This window comes from Pristiophorus japonicus, chromosome 15 (assembly GCF_044704955.1).
Source record: "Pristiophorus japonicus isolate sPriJap1 chromosome 15, sPriJap1.hap1, whole genome shotgun sequence".
In the NCBI taxonomy this organism is placed as follows: domain Eukaryota; kingdom Metazoa; phylum Chordata; class Chondrichthyes; family Pristiophoridae; genus Pristiophorus; species Pristiophorus japonicus.
This window is the reverse complement of record NC_091991.1, coordinates 87,651,629-87,671,021: the sequence shown is the minus strand read 5'-3', so window position 1 is coordinate 87,671,021 and position 19,393 is coordinate 87,651,629. Positions and strand designations below refer to the sequence as shown.

Sequence of the window (19,393 nt, the reverse complement as noted above, 5' to 3'; positions counted from 1 at the left end):
CTTTCCCGGATGTTTTTCCTCCACTTTGGGTGGAAATGGGCCAGGGATTCCCAGGTGTCAGTGGGGATGTTGCATTTTTTCAGGGAGGCTTTGAGGGTGTCCGTGAAGCATTTCCGCTGCCCACCTGTGGCTCGCTTGCCGTGTCGGAGCTCAGAGTAGAGCGCTTGTTTTGGGAGTCTTGTGTAGGGCAGAGAAACCCAAGGCAAAAAAACAAAAAGGGCCACATTACAGAAAAATTCTAAAGGGGCAAAGTGTGTTTAAAAAGACAAGCCTGAAGGCTCTGTGCCTCAATGCAAGGAGTATTCGGAATAAGGTGGACGAATTAACTGCGCAGATGGCAGTTAACGGATATGATATAATTGGCATCACGGAGACATGGCTCCAGGGTGACCAAGGCTGGGAACTCAACATCCAGGGGTATTCAACATTTAGGAAGGATAGGCAGAGAGGAAAAGGAGGTGGGGTGGCGTTGTTGGTGAAAGAGGAAATTAATGCAATAGTAAGGAGGGACATTAGCCTGGATGATGTGGGATCGGTATGGGTGGAACTACGGAATTATAAAGGGCAGAAAACGCTAGTGGGAGTTGTGTACAGACCACCAAACAGTAGTAATGAGGATGGGGACAGCATCAAACAAGAAATTAGGGATGCGTGCAATAAAGGTACAGCAGTTATCATGGGCGACTTTAATCTACATATTGATTGGGCTAACCAAACTGGTAGCAATGCGGTGGAGGAGGATTTCCTGGAAAGTATTAGGGATGGTTTTCTGGACCAATATGTCGAGGAACCAACTAGAGAGCTGGCCATCCTAGATTGGGTGATGAGTAATGAGAAGGGACTAATTAGCAATCTTGTTGTGCGAGGCCCCTTGGGGAAGAGTGACCATAATATGGTCGAATTCTTTGTTAAGATGGAGAGTGACACAGTTAATTCGGAAACTAGGGTCCTGAACTTAAGGAAAGGTAACTTCGACGGTATGAGGCGTGAATTGGCTAGAATAGACTGGCAAATGATACTTAAAGGGTTGACCATGGATAAGCAATGGCAAACATTTAAAGATAACATGGATGAACTTCAGCAATTGTACATCCCTGTCTGGAGTAAAAATAAAACGGGGAAGGTGGCTCAACCATGGCTAACAAGAGAAATTAAGAATAGTGTTAAAGCCAAGGAAGTGGCATATAAATTGGCTAGAAAAAGCAACAAACCTGAGGACTGAGAGAAATTTAGAATTCAACAGAGGAGGACGAAGGATTTAATTAAGAGGGGGAAAATAGAGTACGAGAGGAAGCTTGCAGGGAACATAAAAACTGACTGCAAAAGCTTCTATAAATATGTGAAGAGAAAAAGATTAGTGAAGACAAACATAGGTCCCTTGCAGTCGGATTCAGGTGAATTTATAATGGGGATAAAGAAATGGCAGACCAATTGAACCAATACTTTGGTTCTGTCTTCACGAAGGAAGACACAAACAACCTTCCGAATGTACTAGAGGACAGTGGGTCGAGTGAGAAGGAGGAACTGAAGGATATCCTTATTAGGCGGGAAATTGTGTTAGGGAAATTGATGAGATTGAAGGCCGATAAATCCCCGGGGCCTGATGGTCTGCATCCCAGAGTACTTAAGGAAGTGGCCCGAGAAATAGTGGATGCGTTGGTGATGATTTTCCAACAGTCTATTGACTCTGGATCAGTCCCTATGGACTGGAGGGTAGCTAATGTAACATCACTTTTTTTTAAAAAAGGAGGGAGAGAGAAAACGGGTAATTATAGACCGGTTAGCCTGACATCAGTAGTGGGAAAAATGTTTAAATCAATCATTAAGGATGAAATAGCAGCGCATTTGGAAAGCAGTGACAGGATCGGACCAAGTCAGCATGGATTTATGAAAGGGAAATCATGCTTGACGAATCTTCTGGAATTTTTTGAGGATGTAACTAGTAGAGTGGACAAGGGAGAACCAGTGGATGTGGTGTATTTGGACTTTCAAAAGGCTTTTGACAAGGTCCCGCACAAGAGATTGGTATGCAAAATCAAAGCGCATGATATTGGGAGTAATGTACTGACGTAGATAGAGAACTGGTTGGCAGACAGGAAGCAGAGTGTCGGAATAAACGGGTCCTTTTCAGAATGGCAGGCAGTGACTAGTGGAGTGCCGCAGGGCTCAGTGCTGGGACCTCATCTCTTTACAATATATATTAATGATTTAGATGAAGGAATTGAGCGTAATATCTCCAAGTTTGCAGATGACACTAAACTGGGTGGCAGTGTGAGCTGCGAGGAGGACGCTATGAGGCTGCAGGGTGACTTGGACAGGTTAGGTGAGTGGGCAAATGCATGGCAGATGCAGTATTATGTGGATAAATGTGAGGTTATCCACATAATGAGGTTAAACACGAAGGCAGAATATGATCTGAATGGCGGCAGATTAGGAAAAGGGGAGGTGCAACGAGACCTGGATGTCATGGCTCATCAGTCACTGAAAGTGGGCATGGAAGTACAGCAGGCGGTGGAGAAGGCAAATGGTATGTTGGCCTTCATAGCTAGGGGATTTGAGTATAGGAGCAGGGAGGTCTTGCTGCAGTTCTACAGGGCCTTAGTGAGGCCTCACCTGGAATATTGTGTTCAGTTTTGATGATCTAACCTGAGGAAGGACGTTCTTGCTATTGAGGGAGTGCAGCGAAGGTTCACCAGACTGATTCCAGGGATGGCTGGACTGTCATATGAGGAGAGACTGGATGAACTGGGTCTCTATTCACTGGAGTTTAGAAGGATGAGAGGGGATCTCATAGAAACATATAAGATTCTGACGGGACTGAATAGGTTAGATGCGGGAAGAATGTTCCTGACGTTGGGGAAGTCCAGAACCAGGAGATATAGTCTTAGGATAAGGGGTAGGCCATTTAGAACTGAGATGAGGAGAAACTTCTTCACAGAGAGTTGTTAACATATGGAATTCCCTGCTGCAGAGAGTTGTTGATGCCAATTCATTGGATATATTCAAGAGGGCGTTAGATATGGCTGAAGGGATCAAGGGGTATGGAGAGAAAGCAGGAAATGGGTACTGAGGGAATGATCAGCCATGATCTTGAATGGCGGTGCAGGCTCGAGGGGCCGAATGGCCTACTCCTGCACCTATTTTCTATGTTTCTATGTCACGCATGCAGGCGATGTAGCCCGTCCAGCGGAGCTGATCGAGAATAGTCAGTACTTCGATGCTGGAGATGTTGGCCTGAGCGAGAACACTGACGTTGGTGCGCTTATCCTGCCAATGGATTTGCAGGATCTTCTGGAGGCAGCACTGGTGGTACTTCTCCAGTGTTTGAAGTGCCTGCTGTACATAATCCATGTCTCTGAGCCATGCAGGAGGGTAGGTATCACCAATGCTGTGTAGACCATGAGCTTGGTGCGGGGTTTGAGGTCCTGGTCTTCAAACACACTCCTCCTCAGGTGATCGAAGGCTGCACTGGCACACTGAAGACAGTGTTGGACCTCGTCGTCGATGTCTGCCCTTGTTGACAGTAGGCTCCCGAGGAATGGAAAATGGTCCACATTGTCCAAAGCCTCGTCGTGGATTTTGATGACCGGGGCAGTAGTGCTGTATGGCGAGGGCAGGTTGGTAAAGAACATTTGTCTTATGGATGTTTAGTGTAAGGCCCATGCTCTCCTATGCCTCGGTGAAGGTGTGGACGATGGCTTGGAGTTCGGCCTCTGAGTGTGCGCAGACGTAAGCGCTGTCTGCATACGGTAATTCGATGACAGAGGATGGGACGACCTTAGATCTGGCTTGGAGGCAGCGGAGGTTGAACAGATTCCCATTTGTCCTGTAATTTAGCTCCGCTCCAGCGGGGAGCTTGCTGAGGGTGAGATGGAGCATTGCAGCAAGGAAGATCGAGGAGAGCATTGGTGCGATGACACAGTCTTGATTGACCCCGGTCCACATTTGGGTCTGTGATGGATCCGTTGGTCAGGCTCACAGCTTGCATGTCAACGTGGAGCAGGCGGAGGATGGTGACTAACATTTGGGGGCAGCCGAATCTGAGGAGAAGGCTCCATAATCCCTCACGGTTGTGAGGTCAAAGAAGGCCATGTACAAGGGTCGGTGCTGTTCCCTGCATTTCAGTTGTATCTGCTGTGCGGTGAAGATTATGTCCATTGTGCTCCTTAGTGGGCAGAATCAGCATTGCGATTCTGGGAGGAGCTTTTCAGCCACAGGGAGAAGGTGATTGAGGAGGATTCTTGTGATGACTTTCCCAGTGTTCGACAGCAGGGAGATTCTCTGTAGTTACCACAGTCGAACTTGTCACCTTTCTTGAGGATGTTCACGATTACAGCGCCTAAGATCTCCTGGCATGATCTCCTTCCAGTTAAGAGAAATGAGTTTGTGGATCCCCGCCAGTAGTGCTTCTCCGCCATGTTTTAGTGCTTCGACGGGAATTCCGTCTGCTCCTGATGACTTGTTTTTCGATTATCGGATAGCCTTTTCAACTTTGTGCCGGGCAGGGGTTGTGATGAGGTGGTGGTGGTGGGTAACATGCCGTGCGATGGAGTTGAGGACACTCACGTTGAAGACAGAGTCTCATAGAAGCATAGAAATTGGGTGCAGGAGCAGGCCATTCGGTCTTGGCTGGTCATTCAACCTCAGTACCCCTTTCCTGCTTTCTCTCCATACCCCTTGATCCCTTTGGCCGTAAGGGCCATATCTAACTCCCTTTTGAATATATCTAACGAACTGGCCTCAACAGTTGAGGAGATCTTCGAAATGCTCCTTCCTGCGGGCACTGACTACCTCTCTGTCCTTGATGAGCACCTCTCTGTTCTTGGTCAGCTATGGGGTAGGGTCTTGGATGCATGGGTTGTAGGTGGTCTTGACTGCACTGAAGAATCCTCGCACATCGTGGTTGCCAGCTAGCTGCCGGATTTCTTGAGCTTTCTCCACCCATCATCTGTTCTTTAGGTTGCGGGTTTTCTGTTGGACCTCGGCCTTCAGACGTCTATAGAGCTGATTTCTTGCCCTCGAGTTGCATTGCTGCTTCCAGTCCAAGAATGCCTTGCGCTTGCTGCATATTAACTCCTGGATCTCCTGGTCGTTCTCGTCGAGCCACTCTTGGTGGTTTCCTGATCGAGTGACCGAGCGTCTTTTCGTAGGACAGCGAAGGACTGTCGGAGGACAGCTGGAGCCTAGAGGTCGGAGGGCAGCGGGAGGCCTGGAGGTTGGAGAACAGCGGGAGGTCTTCCAATCAACGAGGCCCGGAGGTCTGATGCCGTGAGCAGCAGGGTCGTTGCCCAGGAGCGGCGTAGCTGACGGTAGGAGTATGCGTGTGTGTTTATGAACTAGACCCATACAGCAGAGCCTGATCTCCAGTCGTCTTGGATCCCCTTTCCACCGGGCCAAAACCTAGCTCTGTCAAGCCCATGCAGCAGCTGGTGTGCAACGGCCACCCCACGTTAAAAGAATTCAGACACCGGCATCTTCCATACTTTTTAAGATGAAGTTCGGGACCTGGAATGTCAGGGCCTCATGGATAACCCTAACATTAACAGACCGGAATGTTGCACCGCTATCGTTGCCCAGGAACTCGGGCACTTCGACATTGACATCGCCGCCCTAAGCAAGACCCAGCAGGCAGGGGAAGGCCAGCTCAAAGCTACACCACCTGGAAAGGTAAACCAGAAGCAGAATGCTGCCTCCATGGGGTTGGGTTTCACCACAAAAAATGAGCTAGTGGGCCATCTCAGAGACTCCCCTTGCGGTATAAACGAATGCCTCATGGCTCTTTGGCTCATCATAGCCCGGAACCAACACTGGAAGCTACAGATGAGACCAAAGAGGAATTCTACTCCAGCTTCGAACAATCCCTGTCCTGAGTCCCAACGGGCGACAAGTTGATCCTCCTTGGCGACTTCAACGCCAGAGTCAGAAAGGACTCAGACCTCTGGGGAGGTGTGATCAGCAGAGAGGGGGTTAGGAAAGCCAACTCCAATTGCACCCACCTCCTGACGAAATGCTTAGAACATGCCCTCGTCTTAGCTAATGCTCTGTTCCGTCAGAAGGCCAAATATAAAGCTTCAAGGCAACACCCTCGCTCCAAGCACTGGCATCTGCCAGACTGTCATCATCCGAGCGAGGGACCGCAAAGACATGCGCATCACTCGCACCATGACAGGAGCTGACGACTGCTGGACAGACCACCGCCTAATTTGCTCTGTCATCACCATCAACATTGCCCCAAAACAGCGACGGCAACAGAAACAATGCCGCAGAAAAATCAATGCTGGAGCACTCAAAGACCCTGTTAAAGAAGCCCTATTCTGCCAGCGCCTCGCGATCAACCCGACGACTCCCATTTACCCAGAGACGCAGAATGTTCACAGTGCCTGGAGTGCCCTCAAGGCCTCCATAACTGTATACAAAACTAGTGAGGCCGCAGCTGGATTACTGCGTACAGTTCTGGTCACCACATTACAGGAAAGATGAGAGAGTACAGAGGAGATTTGCGAGGATGATTCCTGGACTAGAGAATTTTAGCTGTGAGGAAAGATTGGATAGGCTGGGGTTGTTTTCTTTGGAACAGAGGAGGCTGAGGGGAGACCTTATTGAGGTGTATAAAATTATAAGGGGCCTAGATAGAGTGGATAGGAAGGACCTATTTCTCTTGGAGGGGTCAATAACAAGGGGCATAGATTTAAAGTAATGGATAGAAGGATCAGAGGGGATTTGAGGAGAACATTTTTCAACCAGCGAGTGTTCGGGAGGGGGGTGGGGGGAGGGGGTCTGGACCTCACTGCCTGAAAGGGTGGTAGAGACACAAATACTCATCACATTTTTAAAAGGTACCTGGATGTGCATTCTTGAAGTGCCGTAACTTACAGGGCTACGGACCAAGAGCTGGAAAGTGGGATTAGGCTGGGTAGCTCTTTTTCAGCCAGCACAGACACGATGGGTCGAATGGCCTCCTTCTGTGCCATAAATTTATCTGATTCTATGACCAGGGATCAAACTTGGCACCTTCTGGCCTGTGACTCGGTACCACATTGGTGCTGCGTGTCCCCACTCGGTCATTTAGCCCTTGTTTTCTTTCTGCGTTGGAGGCTTGCGTCACTTTTTGTTTGTTTGAGTCTGAGGTGATGTGCCTGGGAGCACTTCTACTGCCCAAATTGAATCTTTTCAAAATTAAATTATGTTGCAAATTAATTTGTAAACTTTTCTTCTGATCGCATAACCCATTGCTGAATTCAGTTATCAATTTCTCAATTTAATAATTCATTCGAAAAGATGTATGTTCATTCTTGAAGATAATAGTGAAATCCATTTTGCCAATTAATTCACTAATTGTTTTCTTAAATTGAGAAGTATATTTGTCTGGTGATTTTGAAATCTAACACATTAAGGACTTAAAAAAAAAATTAATGCTTAATGTTTTTCCTGAGATGTATTTCCAGCATCAGACATATTATAGTCTCCCGCTGTATAATAAAAGGCTTGGGTTACCACATTTAAAAAGTACTTGAAGTGCCATAACCTGCAGGGCTACGGACCAAGAGCTGGAAAGTGGGATTAGGCTGGATAGCTCCTTTTCGGCCGGCATGGACACGATGGGCCACTATTGGTGAGGCCATGAATTCAAGAAGGTTCCAGAATCGATTGGCAACCTGTGCTGAGTCAGCTGGGTGTTATCGATAGTCGCAAAGCCCGCGGGCCACGTACACACCTGGGAAAAATCATCGTGTTCCTGCTCCTGATTGATATTGAGTGACCCCTGCCAACAACAACTTTCATTTATATAGTGCCTTTAACATAGTAAAGCATCCCAAAGCGCTTCAGAGGAACGTTGCCAGACAAAATTTCACACACAACCACATGAGATGTTCAGGTAGATAAGAAGTAGGTTTTAAGGCACATCTTAAAGAGGAGAGAGAGGTTTAGGGAGGGAGTTCCAGAGCTTGGGACTTCGGCAGCTGAAGGCACAGCCACCAATGGTGGAGCGATGAAAATCGGGATGCACAAGAGGCCAGAATTGGAGGAGTGCAGAGATCTCAGAGGGTTGTAGGGCTGGAGGAGGTTACAGAGATCGGGCGGGGCGATGCCATGGAAGGATTTGAAAACCAGGATGAGAATTTAAAACTGCGGATTTGTGGAAGTTGGGTGAGAATGGACTCGAGCTTAAGCCCCCACCCTGGGAGAATAGCCGACCGCAACTCACTGAGCTGAAATCGCGGAAGGCTGTAGACTCGGCAAAAGACAGCCCTTTCCAGCGAGGAGAGAAAAAAATTGGAACGGCAAAATAAAATAACTGATAATCTCTCAACAGCAATATTTAATCATCAGTCTGCTACCTTTACTTTTGAATGACTTGTGTTATTCGAGAGTGTGTGATGCATCAGAGGATGTTGTGGTGAAGGATGTGTCCATGACAAGCTGTTTTAATTGGATTTTATTTACTGATGAGAGAGCTGTAAGCAGTTTGTGTAATATCATAGATTGTATTGCTGCAGAGAGGCACTCAGTTTTATATGATCTCTATTACTGAAGAGTCATAAATAATGTGCATCCTATTGGGAGTTATTTTTAAAAGGATACTGCGAGGATTTATTGGATGTGAGTTCCCACAAAATAGATTAAGACAAACTTTTCAGAGAAAACACAAATGATACTTTGAATTCTACACCCAGAGTTGGTTTTAAAAAAAAAAGAAATACTGGAAATGCAGAAAGCTATTGCGATGTTAGAGAGAGTCGTGTAATGTGCAGAACAAATCTTAATCTTGGATTTCACACCTTTTTCTGGTTCCCTGTCGTGAGCCCAACTGGCTAACCAGCAGCTGTTGGGTAGGATGTTAACGAGAACAGAAAATTTCACACCCCCTAGATAGACTTCAGATTGGAATATGTAAACTAGAACAGAGAATTCCCCACACTCCACACTGTGTTGTTAATTTGAATGATTGGACAAGGATGAGGGCGAGTGTGAGGGATGGCTAGTGAGATGGGGAAATGATAACGTAGATAGAGAGAGATGGGTGGAAGTGTAAAGCCAGTTGATGTGAGTATGGATGTGCAAGGGTAGGGAAGGCAGAGTGATGGGGATGTGATGAGTGGCACAGCAGAATGAGGTTGAGTGTGGCTTTGCAGTAACATTTCGTGATCTACTGAGATAGAAACATAGAAAATCATTGAAAGGCTTACGCCACTACAGCCAGGTCCATCTGACGACATACCTGCTTGTTCCCTCCTCTGCAATGTGCAACCAGGCTGTGTTGATCTGCTGAGGAGGTCTTTTCCGCCCATTGGTAGGGAAGAAAACCTCCCTGCGTGCTATGACTCCCTCCATAAGCATCTGAAGGGAGTCATGGGCGACCCTGGGTGCAGCTGTGCACCTTTGTGCAGTGTTTGTCAGTGTTTGCAGCAGCTCAATGTTGTAGAACATGAACTCACAACTGTCAAAATGAATGTGGACATGATCCCTTTAAGGACTCGCTTCCTTTTAATTGGCCGGGAACCTTGCAGGGCTGGCTTAACAAGCCCAATCAGGGCAAAATCACTTGGGGGAAGCGGGATGCAGACGGAAGCGGGGTTTGAGGCCGCTGTCACTCTGGCTGCACCGGACTCGCCACGGCTGGCGAAATCGTGGCCGCAGAGTACATAGAAACATAGAAAATAGGAACAGTAGTAGGCCATTCAGCCCTTCGAGCCTGCACTGCCACTCAATATGATCATGGCTGATCCTCTATCTCAACACCATATTCCCGCTTTTTCCCCATACCCCTTGATGCCTTTTGTTTCTAGAAATCTATCTATCTCCTTCTTAAATATATTCAATGACTTGGCCTTCACAGCCTTCTGTGGTAGAGAATTCCACAGGTTTACCACTCAATGAAAAAATTTCTCCTCATCTCGGTCCTAAATTTCCTACCCCGTATCCTGAGACTGTGACCCCTTGTTCTAGCCTTTCCAGCCAGGGGAAACATCCTCCCTGCATCCAGTCTGTCCAACCCCGTCAGAATTTTATACGTTTCAATAAGATCCCCTCTCATTCTTCTAAATTCAATTGAATACAGGCCTAGTCAACCCAATCTCTCCTCATACGACAGTCCTACCATCCCAAGAATCAGTCTGGTGAACCTTCGCTGCACTCCCTCTATGGCAAGTATATCCTTTCTTAGGTAAGGAGACTAAAACTGGGCACACTACTCCAGGCGTGGTCTCACCAAGGCCCTGTATAACTGTAGTAAGGCATCCTTGCTCCTGTACTCAAATCCTATTGTAATGAAGGCCAACATACCATTTGCCTTCCTAACTGCTTGCTGCACCTGCATGTTTGCTTTCAATGGCTGGTGTACAAGGCCACCCAGGTCCCTTTGTACATAGACACTTCCCAAGCTATCTCCATTTAAATAATACTTTGTTTTTCCTACCAAAGTAGATAACTTCATATTTACCCACGTTATACTGCATCTGCCATGTGTTTGCCCACTCACTCAACCTATCTTAAATCGCCTTGCCATTTAGGACTGAGATGAGGAGAAACTTCTTCACTCAGAGTGTTAACCTATGGGATTCCCTGCCACAGAGAGTTGTTGATGCCAGTTCATTGGATATATTCAAGAGGGAGTTAGATATAGCCCTTACGGCTAAGGAGATCAAGAGGTATGGAAAGAAAGCAGGAAAGGGGTACTGAGGGAATGATCAGCCATGATCTTATTGAATGGCGGTGCAGGCTCGAAGGGCCGATTGGCCTGCTCCTCCACCTATTTTCTATGTCTATGTCTATGTAGCATCTTTGCATCCTCCTCACAACTCACAATCCCACCTAGTTTTGTGTCATCAGCAAACTTGGAAATATTACATTTGGTTCCCTCATCCAAATTATTTATTTATATTATATAAATATATATATATATATTTTTTAAACATTATATATGACTAGCTGGGGCCCAAGCACTGACCCCACTAGTCACTGCCCGCCACCCTGAAAAAGACCCATTTATTCCCACTGTGTTTCCTGTTAGTTAACCAATTTTCATTCCACGCATAACGGGAACTCAAGTGCATGCCCAATTTAAAAAGACAAAAGTATACCCCCTGAATTGACACTCTGAGCAAAATGGAGAAATGTGACACCGGTGCAGTCATGTGTGATCTCCTGAGATTTGGCCTGAGATATATTGCTGGGGCAGAGCAAAGGGAACTTTGATCTGTACTCCAGTGTGCTGTTACCTGGCTAAGGGGTATTTAATATTGCCACTGAGTGCCAGAAATAGAAAGTTCCATTCACCATCACAGGTGGACCATCTGGCTCCTCTTCTTTTCTCCAAATCCCTTTCTTTCCTGACCCTTTGGGAATTGTTTCACGAGCACCCTCTGCTACCTGGCCGAAGTGGTCATCATTTCTGTGTGAGCTTTGTAGTTAGTTTTGACAGGCTTTGGGAGGAGGGGGCATCACACAAGCGTGATCCTGTCGTCACATGACCGAGAATGCTTTCCTTTGGTCCACACCCAATATCCAGCACCAAGCCCTGGGGTAGATCTGTGGCTTAAAACAGGGGATGGTTGCAGGGGGGAAGGGTTCCAGTCTATGTTGTCTTGAGCACCCTTTGGCTGAGTGAGGGGGGGAGGACGCATGGAATGAGCCTCATCATCGACTTATCAATGCCTGAAGCAAGCCTGGAATGCAGCATTGGAATTGGCATCTAAAGCAATAAAGTGGCTGGCACGTCATAAATGGTCCTGCATAGGTTCTTCCATCAAGCTGAAGACAGATGCCTGTTGTACAGTTGATGAGGATGTTCTTGAGAGTGGGCACAATGGCTGCTGGAAGACATTACCTGGAAGTCAGATGTTTGAACAGGTGCTCATATATAATATATATATATAAAAAAAAAGAGTTCGGTGCCTATGGGATTGGGTTGCCTCAATCCCAGGAATTAATCTAATGAACCTTCGTTGCACTCCCACTAAGGCAAGTATATCCTTCCTTGGGTACACAGTACTTCAGATGCGCTTTCTCCGATGCCCTATGTAATTGCAGTAAGACTCCTTTACTTTTGTACTCCAATCTCTTGGCAACAAAGGCCAACAATACCCTTTGCTTTCCTAATTGCTTGCTGCACCTGCAGGTTAACTTTCTGGGATTCGTGTACAAGGACACCCAGATCCCTCTGAATACCAATCTAATTTTTTTTTTTAATTCTGCTTTTCTATTTTTGTACCAAATTGGATAACTTCACACTCCTCCACATAACATTCTATCTGACATGTTCTTGCCCACTCACTTAACCTGTCTATATCTGTTTGAAGCCTCTTTGTGGCCTCCTCACATCTTACTTTCCCACCTAACTTTGTATCATCAGAAAACTTGGATACATTACACTCGGCCCCTCATCTAAGTCATTGATATAGATTGTAAATAGCTGAGCCCCAAGCACTGATCCTTGCTGCACCCCACCAGTTACAGCCTGCCAACTAGTCACTCAAAATGTAACTCCTGACTATGGGACATTGGAACAAAGTCAAACCCTCTGACTGGCTTGATATTCCAATCCCTGAGCCATTCAGCACTGCAGTTCTTCAAGGCAGTGTTGACGATTACATAGAATTATATAGAGCGTGCAGCACAGAAACAGGCTAAATGGGTGTGTCCATATAGTGAAAGAATATGAACTCCCATATCTGGCAAATAGACACTACCTGTGTAGATTTCTCAGTAAGGAAACAAAGCTTGCATTCCTATAGTACCGTATAATTTTGTTGCATTGTATCATAAGAACATAAGAAATAGAAGCAGGAGTAGGCCATACAGCCCCTCGAGCCTGCTCCGCCATTCAATAAGATCATGACTGATCTGATCATGGACTCAGCTCCACTTCCCTGCCCGCTCCCCATAACCCCTTATCCCCTTATCCTTTAAGAAACTGTCTCTTTCTGTCTTAAATTTATTCAATATCCCAGCTTCCACAGCTCTCTGAGGCAGCGAATTTCACAGATTTATAACCCTCTGAGAGAAGAAATTTCTCTTCATCTCAGTTTTAAATAGGCGGTCCATTATTCTAAGATTATGCCCTCTAGTTCTAGTCTCCCCCATCAGTGGAAACATCCTCTCTGCATCCACCTTGTCAAGCCCCCTTATAATCTTATACGTTTCGATAAGATCACCTCTCATTCTTCTGAATTCCAATGAGTAGAGGCCCAACCTACTCAACCTTTCCTCATAAGTCAACCCTCTCATTCCTGGAATCAACCTAGTGAACCTTCTTTGAACTGCCTCCAAAGCAAGTATATCCTTTCGTAAATATGGAAACAAAAACTGTATGCAGTGTTCCAGGTGTGGCCTAACCACTACCCTGTATAGCTGTAGCAAGACTTCCCTGCTTTTATACTCCATCCCCTTTGCAATAAAGGCCAAGATGTCATTTGCTTTCCTGAGCACTTGCTGTACCTGCATACTATCCTTTTGTGTTTCATGCACAAGTACCCCCAAGTCCCGCTGTACTGTAGCACTTTGCAATCTTTCTCTGTTTAAATTTTTGATTTTTTGATTCTTTGATTTTTTTTTTGCCAAAGTGCATGACCTCACACTTTCCAACATTATATTCCATCTGCCAAATTTTTGCCCACTCACTTAGCCTGTCTATGTCCTTTTGCAGATGTTTTGTGTCCTCCTCACACATTGCTTTTCCTTCCATCTTTGTATTGTCAGCAAACTTGGCTATGTTATACTCGGTCCCTTCTTCCAAGTCATTAATATAGATTGTAAATAGTTGGGATCCCAGCACTGATCCTTGCGGCACCCCACTGGTTACTGATTGCTGTTTTCTGTTCGTTAGTTAATCCTCTATCCATGCTAATATATTACCCCCAATCCCGTGACCTTTTACCACAACGATCAGGATAGTGGAAAGGGAATTAAATGGACCGTGGTCTTTTTTCATTCAGTAATTTTTCTGTTCTGAGTTTTGGCTCAGCAAGGCCGCACAAACAGCAAGTGAGATGTACGCGCAGTTATTCTGTTGTTTTGGTGCTGCTGGTCAGTTGGAGACAGAGCATGGATCGGGAGTAGGATCCCCAGCCAATTTGTGACATTAATTCCTTCATGAAAGAAAGAACATGAATTTATATAGCACCTTCCACATCCTCCGGATGTCCCAAAGCGCTTCCAGCCAACCAAGTACTGTGGAAGTGTAGTAATGTAGCACTGAGCCAAGAGCCAGCGCGACACTTCAATGCAATACTGAGGGGGTGCTGTACGGTCAGAGGCGACAGCTTTGGGAAGAGACATTAAACCAAGGCCCCTCCAGACCACTCAGGCGGCGTGGCCAACATTTATTCCACAAACAGCAATGAGATAAATGACCAGGTGGTGTTTGTGGAATAAATGTTGGCCACGCCGCCTGAGTGGTCTGGAGGGGCCTTGGTTTAATGTCTCTTCCCAAAGCTGTCGCCTCTGACCGTACAGCACCCCCTCAGTATTGCATTGAAGTGTCGCGCTGGCTCTTGGCTCAGTGCTGGCAGCTGTCAGTCAGAAGGTTGTAGCTTTAAGCCGCACTGCAGAGATGGACCCTGAGAACTTCCTGGCTTGACCTGTGTAGTGCAGCTACTGATGAGACAAAGGAGATCCAGTTGAATTTCCCCCCCCTCCCTTTTCACATTTTGTGCTTCTCCAGGTGAGGGACATCATTGCTGGGAATGGAACTGCCCTGCCTCAGGCACCCATTGTCAGCATCATACACCAGTGCCAAGTATAACATAGCTAAGAAAAAGACTTGGATTTTAGGCTTTGATGTTTTTGCGGCAATAATGGTGGCGGGGCGGGAAAGTTAGCGGCCAGGAATAGTTTGTGCCTCAGCAGGTAAGTTTGGGCAGCTGGGCCCTGAGTCAGGGGGCGCAGCGCTAAGGGAGCCGTTGAGCACGTCTCTTGGTGCTAGCATGGGAAACTCCCGAGCTAAAGAGTCGGGCCGGGAGCGTCCGAGAGACGTCTGGGGGGGCGGGGGGGAACCGAAACCCCCCACCCCCCCCACAAAAACATTCAAACATTGCCCACGCCACCACAACACAACTCGCAAAAAAATTTAAAGTATAAAATAAAAACAATCACACTTACCTTTAGGAGTCCATTATTCACGTCTTCGCCGACTGGATGGTTGGACCGCCCTGATTTCCCAGATAGTTATTGTGGGTCCACTTTAGGGCGGACGGGCCGGGCAGGAGCTCAAGCTCGTGCTGGTGTCGCCACTTGGGGCGTTGCACACCGACCGGACGCAGCTCTTCTGAGCGGTGCTGCTCCGGGGCGAAAAACAGAGCGCAGGAGACTGGAAAATCCAGCCCTTGGATTCATATAGCTCCTTCCACAACTATGAGAAGTCTCAAGAGCTTTACAGCCAATGAATGTACTTTTGGAGTGTAGCCACTGTTGTAATGTGGGAAAAACAGGGTGAAGCTCAAACAAAATACTGCAGATGCTGGAAAGCTGCTGGAACTCCATTCCAACAACATGTCTCAGCCTCAGCCACAGAAGACATGTTTTCAATTCCCCACACCACCCTAGTGTAAGAGTGCCCAAAAGCGGAGGTTTTATCTTGTAGGCCTTTTTAAAAAAAAAAATTAAATCTCTGGAATCTTGGCACCCTGATCATTATTGCGCATCCCTAGTTGCCCTGAGAAGGTGCTGTTGAGCTGCTGCCTTGAACCCATTGGTAGTGGTTTGATACAATTGAGGGCCATTTCAGAGAACAGTTAAGAGTCAACCTCGTTGGGGTAAGACTGGGTAAGGATGGCAGTATTCTTTCCCTGAAAGGCATTAGTGAACCAGTTCTTTTTAAATTAAATTATGACAATCCAACAGCTTCATGATCACTGTTACTGTTACCAGACAATTCAGATTCTCTAACTGCCACGGTGGGATTTGCACTAGATTATTAGTCCAGTAACGCAACCATTACACTGTGTGTCTGTGCCCACTCCAAGTTGGATTGAAATTGCTCAAACTCATTTCAGACTAAGCAAACTTTCACCTCATTAGCCTGGACCGGACTTGAAGTGAAAGGTCAGTATCGAACCCATTGGCCCATCCAGTTCCCACTCCAGTTGGCTTGATTTTCTGATGGCGCAAGGTATTTTTTACAATAAGATTTTTTTGTCGGTTCAGTTTCAGTGGACGGAATGAGATGATCTTGCATCTTTTGTGTCTGGTTACCTGAGGGGTTTAGCATAACAAAGAATATTGTAAATACATTAGTAGTGTATTAAAGTAGAGCAACACTCTGGCAGTTTGCTACTTCAGCAGGTATATTTATGGCACATTGGAACATCATAATTATAAATTCTGTCACAAGCAGCTTTTCTTCTGGTTTCACTCGCAGTACAAGGCTCCACAACAATTCACTGATCACTGCTTCTGACACGATTGCCATAACATTGAGGAAGATCCACCTTGTAATCAGTCTTATCTGCATATGTAAACTAGGCCTAATTAGCATAATTCATTAGTATTTTCTCCCTTTCAGTGTGTGATGATAATTTCTAAATTTTATCAAGACAGGACATGTGGTTTTTGAATTATAGTGTAGAATCTGTTTTGTAATCAACTTATAATTTATGTATATGTAAATTAATTTCAAAGTGTATAATTGGTGTGTTCTCCTGTGCAGCTCAATGATTTTACCAAGCCAGTGAAAACTGTTTATACATGGCTGCTTGTTCGTTTGGATTTCAGGAGATCAGTGTCTGTGTGACCGATCATTAGATCTGGCTCCTTTATCCCAGCAACAGAATTGTGAATCCAGTCAATCCTGGATAATAGAACATAAGAAATAGGAGCAGGAGTCGGTCATTTGGCCCCTCGAGCCTGCTCCGCCATTCAATAGATCATGGCTGATCTGATCTTGGCCTCAACTCCACTTCCCTGCCCCCTCCCCATAATCCTTGACTCTCTTATCATTCAAAAATCTGTCTATCTCCACCTTAAATATATTCAATGACCCAACCTCCACAGCTCTCTGGGGCAGAAAATTCCACAGATTCACGACCCTCTGAGAAAAGAAATTCCTCTTCATCTCCGTTTTAAATGTGCGACCCTTTATTCTGAAACTACGCCCCCTAGTTCTAGATTCCCCCACGAGGGGAAACATCCTCTCTTCATCTACCCTGTCAAGCCCCCTCAGAATCTTGTACGTTTCAATAAGATCACCTCTCATTCTTCTAAACTCCAATGAGTATAGACCCAACCTGCTCAACGTTTCTTCATAAGGCAACCCCTTCATCTCAGGAATCAAGCGAGTGATCCTTCTCTGAACTGCCTCCAAAGCAAGTATATCCCTCCTCAAATGAGACCAAAACTGTACGCAGTACTCCAGGTGTAGTCCCACCAATGCCCTGTACAGTTGTAGTAGGACTGCCCTAATTTTATACTCCATCTCCCTTGCAATAAAGGCCAACATTCCATTTCCAACTCTGTCCTCAGGATAACGGAACTGGATGTTGTAGAGTAAACTCAAGGAGGCGACTCTCGGATATCAGTCTCCCAGTATCTGCCAGTCTATAAGATTGTTGTGATAGGATAGCTACCGGGCTATTATTCAAAGTCTAGAAGCACCATGTAATTGCCATCTGTCTCCCTTCTTTCCTTCACCCACTTTTCCCTTCTTGCTTTCCTTCACCCACTTTCTCCTTCCTTTCCCTCGACATTATCCTCTTCCTCCTGTTAACTTGCTCACTTTGTCCTCTTCCTCATTTAGTTTACAAGATAGTAAGATAATTATGGTCGAGTAATGCAATTTGGCCCACCTGAATTCAGACAAACTCTGACGAGCCCCGTTGCAACATCTAATTGTTTCTTACAAGTTTTTGTCTCCATCTGGAAATTCATTCACTTCCTTTTCCTCCTGTATGCTACTTACTTTCTTTTGGGAGATTAAAATTTTGAAATAGTTAAGAAATCAATTTTATGTGAAAGAATCACCTGTATTGCTTCCATTTTATTAGTTCTGTAGTTAAAATTTTAGAATTAAAAAACCTTCAAATGTAGCTGGCTGCAATATCTGTCAAATGTCAACAAATCGCCATATAACACAGCCTTGGAGAGTCTGATCTTCTCATGGACACATCTCGATGTGTATTCTTTTCTATGGAGTAAATAGATAAGGTAGATCACATTATGTCCTGTAATTGTGCCTTTTTGAATCTTGGTGTGTTAAGCTAATAATAATGTAAAACCAAGAGTGATGATGATGGAAAGGCCTTTGAACTGAGTTTAAAAGCAAGACCATTGTAATGTGAGGTTGGGAGCTGAAACATAGGGCCCAAATTTCCCCAACCCCTTTTTACGGCGCGCACTCCCAAAATGCGCCGACTTTGTGTGCTCAAAACGGCGCCAAAAAACTTACCAATAATTCTGGCCGCTCTGCTCTGTGTCCCGGGTCCTGGCATGGCGTTTCTCATTGAGTGGGGGGCGGAGCTACAGCCCTGCACCGAAAACAGTGGCGGCAGCTGCGCACATGCGCAGTAGCTCCTCGCCCTTCCAGTGTGTCACCGCCCCAACCCTGGCCGAAGGGACGACCCGATGCTCGCCACCCCTATCCCTGGCCGAAGAGATCTCAGCACGGCTGTGTAGATGTGGCCTCAGAGTCAGTGTGTTCCGGACCCCGATCACAATCCAGTGACACCTGTTGGAATCGCATTCGTGTGAACGTCAAGTAAGGATGGGATCAGGCACAGCTGTGATGCCTCACCGCGGCTGAACAGCCTGCTGATACTCACTTGCATGGGAATAATTGGCGATTGGGCAGGGGGTGCCTGTGCAAAGCAAAGAATCAAAAGCCTCCAGAGACAATGGCCCCAAGTTTCCACATGATTTGCTCCTGATTTTTAGGAGCAACCGGTGGAGAACGGAGTATCTTAGAAATCAGAATTCTCCACATTTAAGTTTTCTGCAGTTCTAGTCAGGTAGAACAGTTTCACTTTGAACAGAATTTTTTTTTCAAAAGGGGGCGTGTCCGGCCACTGACGCCCGATTTGAAAGTTTCCACAGTGAAAACGTACTCCAAACTAACTTGGAATGGAGCAAGTGAAGATTTTTGTACGTTTGAAAAAACCTTGTCTACACATTAAAAAATCAGGCGCAGGTTACAAATTAGGCGTCGGGAACGAGGTGGGGGGGGGGTGGGGGGGGGAGGGGGGGGGGTAAGGGAAGTCATTAAATTCTACAATCAATCCTTAGTTATACTTATACAAATATTATACAAATAAAACCAACCTGAATAAAAATTTATAAGCAAAGAAAAGATTTAAATAAACCATGTTCCTACCTGTGTGAAAGTGCTTCAGGCAGGCCTTTCAGGCAGCGGTGTGGCGTCGGTCCTGACGGCAGGGGCAAGAAGCAGCAAGCAGCCTCAGTGCTT

General features: G+C 46.0%; 1 protein-coding gene and 1 long non-coding RNA gene across 5 annotated transcripts in view; one reads left to right on the top strand and one right to left on the bottom strand.

The window, feature by feature from the left end:
• Window positions 1-19,393, top strand: part of large1 (LARGE xylosyl- and glucuronyltransferase 1) — a 781,831-nt gene that overhangs the window by 112,047 nt on the left and 650,391 nt on the right. The window lies entirely within an intron of this gene.
• Window positions 1-19,393, bottom strand: part of LOC139280895 (uncharacterized) — a 60,527-nt gene that overhangs the window by 3,783 nt on the left and 37,351 nt on the right. Inside the window, exons 2-3 of one of the 2 annotated variants that reach the window (XR_011596787.1) lie at window positions 18,010-18,118; window positions 16,010-16,191 (exon numbers count right to left, since the gene is read on the bottom strand). This is a non-coding gene — a long non-coding RNA (uncharacterized lncRNA). The remainder of the gene's footprint in view (window positions 1-16,009; window positions 16,192-18,009; window positions 18,119-19,393) is intronic. The other variant, XR_011596788.1, reaches the window with a different exon arrangement.